This window comes from Primulina huaijiensis, chromosome 8 (genome assembly GCF_012295235.1).
Source record: "Primulina huaijiensis isolate GDHJ02 chromosome 8, ASM1229523v2, whole genome shotgun sequence".
Taxonomy (NCBI): Eukaryota; Viridiplantae; Streptophyta; class Magnoliopsida; order Lamiales; family Gesneriaceae; genus Primulina; species Primulina huaijiensis.
In genome coordinates this window covers 9,401,220-9,404,802 of record NC_133313.1, presented here as the reverse complement: position 1 = coordinate 9,404,802, position 3,583 = coordinate 9,401,220, and the positions used below count along the sequence as shown (strand labels likewise).

The following is a 3,583-nucleotide window of genomic DNA, read 5'->3' as shown; positions in this document are numbered from 1 at the left end:
GGACGTTGCCAACGCATTGTATGGACCAATGCAGTGTCCGCTGCAATTACAGGTGGTCCACACGGACCAGCAGACCACATGCAATTGCATGTGTCCACATGGGCCTGTAGACAATGTCTGCATGTCCATTTATTTGTAGATGTGATTCTATTTGAAGCTTTAATTATATTGGTGGTTGTATATGTGTGAATGTTTATGTTGGGTTAACTGTGTATGAGTGAGAGTGAGTAGTACTGGGATAAGTAATATCCTGATAAGTTCTTATGCGTCAATCTGCCGACGTTGCACCGCTTTATCTGGTTGGTTAAGTGGGTCGTAAAAGAATTGAAACGTCTACTACCCTAACATTACTGAATTTTTTTTTTAAACTATGGCCGAAATGCACACATACTCTTATACATATATATAAGTCAACCAAACATTTTATAAAGTCATTCAATTACTGAATAAAAATTACTAGAGTTAATCAAATCTTAAAAATGTAATCGATCTCCTAATCTACTGTTTTTAAAGAAAAACTCAAACATGTTACCAAAAATCTGTCAAATCAACAACGTATAAAAAAATTCATAAACATTTAAAAATATTGCTTAAACCCATGTCTCATAAATCATAATGTGCGGAAGAACTGAAGGTCCTCGGGTTTTCACGTACAACCCCAGCTTAGCCTACTCAGTCTTCAGCGCCCCCAGTCTCCTCATCCACATGATCACCTGCATCAATCATAACTAGTGAGTCTAAAAACTCAACACACCTGAACATTTATAACAAGTACATATACATATCATGCTACAGTAAAAAGTATTGTAACAAAAATAAGTTTCGTGATCGTTCAAAGCATAAACATAAACATATTCATCTCATATTATGTAAAGGCCTCTGGATTCGTGCTTGAAAATTTGCGGAAAAATTTAAAAATTTTCTCTTTAATTAAATAAAATGCCTCATTCATAAATAAACTGATAAATAAAGTTTAATGTTCAAAAATAGCAGCGGAAGTAAATAATGTTCCAAAACGACAGCTTAGAATAATTCATTGTAATAAAATGAGTTTTCGCAAAAATAATAAATAAACTGATAAATGAGGTCCTCGGGTCCCACTAGTGTCAACTCGAGCTGGCTCACTGGTCTTCACCCTCGATCCCGAAATCATCAGTACCTACAACAATCAAGTCTAGTGAGTCTAAAGACTCAGCATGCATATATCATAAATAACAAGTGAATAGATAAAAATAAAATTGCATGCGAAGTGAAAATATCATGTCATGAGAAATTATAGTACTTGCATAACTTAACTGTAAATATCTTATCATGGATAATTATAAATACGTGCATAACTGAACTGGAAATCATAAGTGAGCTGTTTGCTCAATAGAGCTCTGTAATAAAATAGCCTGTCATAATTTTTTTGAGATTATGTTCTACGCAAGTGGCCCCATGAACTGCACTGAACTGACCGGTAACTGACGACCGAGACCTGTAACTGACGACCGGGTGAAATACTAATCGTCTGATCAGACTAATGCCACAGTATACTGGGTGGTACAAAACTGAACTGACCGGTAACTGACGACAGGGTGAAGTAATAATCCCATGATAGTAAAGTGACCACAAGCAATATCGCATAAATCTCAGAAATGAATCTTTTCTATTTTTATGCACGTAATATAATTAAATAACGTAATTAAATATCCTGTATTAATTTTTCCATATGGGTTGGATCGCTCTCAGGCTCGCTGCAACTTTACCTAATCATGAGTGACATGCAAATATTCTAACTTGACTAAAACTTCGTAATTGAATCCAGAAACGAGACAATTACGCCCAATGACTTAGGATTTAATCATGACTTCTTACTAACTCGAACCAACATCGAACCATCAATTAGTCATGATTAAAATATGCCTAAAATGATGAAATAATGTTCCTTAAATTACAGTACTCGAAATTTTGTGGAATGGAGGCCAAAACATGAAACGCTCTTTTGAGAGTCACTTTAGCACATTACACCGTAAATCCTCGTACGACCTCTAAACTTAACCGAATCAAGAACGGCCAACAACATGACCTTCCTAACTTGATGAGGTACTGTCCAGTCCAAGGCCATAAGCTAAAAGCCAACCAAGAACTCGAATGAGCCTCTGAACTGAAGCATCAAGCTGCTGTCCAGAAAATGCAGCAACCGTTGTTGCGTTACCATGCTTCATTTTCGAGACTATTGGTCATTGGAGGCTTGAACCACCAACCAGAGCCTCTTACCAACATCCTAAGGTATGGTTTGAACCATGGCTAAGGGCCCTAGGCCAACCACAATCCCACCCAACACCTACGACAAAATCTGAAGTTCCACCCGAGACGCCATTGAGCACGCGTGTGGCTGTTGTTTATTTTGCTGTCAAATGAAGGATCCAATGGCTATGAGGTTAGCCATGGTCCATGCTCGACATGCTAAGGTGCTGCATGAGTCAAGGCTAAGGGCTAGAAGCCAACCACAACCCACTTGAGACCAAAAATTCGAAACCCAACTCACACAACCAAAACAAGAAATTTAAAACCGAAGGGCCACTTGTCTTGTTTATTTTAAAAACCGATGGAAACGTGAACCAAGCCATGAAAAGGCATCTTGGTCACGTCCTAGACATGTCAAGGAAGGGTCCCAACCAAGGTTACAGGCCCAAAAGCCAACCAAGATTCGAATCTCCTTGAACCATCCAAAAACAGAATTTTCGAAACTCAACAATTGCAACATGAAGGGTTGCTGTCAAATCTCTTCCTCCAGCGTGTAGGGGCTGGTACCAATGGACTATCACGACCCTAACATGTCCTAGTACATGTCTAGATGCAGCCTTGAGCCCCTGGAATCGAGCCAACCACTTGAAACCACAAAAACAACAAAAACGTGAAGCATGAAGGAAAAAAAAATCTGTGCAGAATTTTTCTTGAAAGTTGCTGTCCAAATTCGGTTTTGCCATGGAAATCATGATCATGTAATGTGTAAAAAATGTTATTATGACTTGATTGAAGAGAAAAGAAGGACATATACATGCCTTGGTTTGTTTTGAAAGAAAAACATACGAAACGACTACGCGGCGCGGAGGAGGAGTCTTCTTCTTTTCTCACTTGTTTTCTCTCTTGTTTTTGATGGAGGTGCACGATTTTCTCTTCTGAAAGTGCTCTGAATTTTCGAAGATGGTGAGGGAGAAAATGGCTAGGGAAATGAGGGAAGTCTACTAATTAATTGGAGAGTTTGAATGGCAATTAAAATCTTTCTATCCTTGTTGCTTGCTAGATAGGAATATTGCTTCAAGGGGCCGATTTTTGCATTGAAATGTGGTAGAAATATTGCTTAAATATTTAATTATTGATGATTAAAATGAAGGGAATTATCTACCAAGAAAAGGCTTAATGAAAGAAATAAAATGGTGAGTTGTCAAATATTTTTAAATCTATCAAGGGGGCTGATTTTTTTATCATTAAAATATAGGGTAGGAAATTGCTTAATTATTAATTTTAGTTGATTAAAAGTTGAGGGATTATTATGCCAAGAAAAGGATTAAGGAAAGGTATCAATAAAATGAGTTGT

At 37.5% G+C, this 3,583-nt stretch overlaps 1 long non-coding RNA gene across 1 annotated transcript; it reads right to left on the bottom strand.

Annotated features, from left to right (window-relative positions):
- Positions 1 to 465: 465 nt before the first annotated feature.
- On the bottom strand, positions 466 to 3,265 carry LOC140982572 (uncharacterized). Its single transcript, XR_012176304.1, has 3 exons — positions 3,048 to 3,265; positions 1,102 to 1,159; positions 466 to 713 (listed from the first exon to the last, which is right to left on the bottom strand). It is a non-coding gene; the product is annotated as an uncharacterized lncRNA (long non-coding RNA).
- Positions 3,266 to 3,583: the final 318 nt, after the last annotated feature.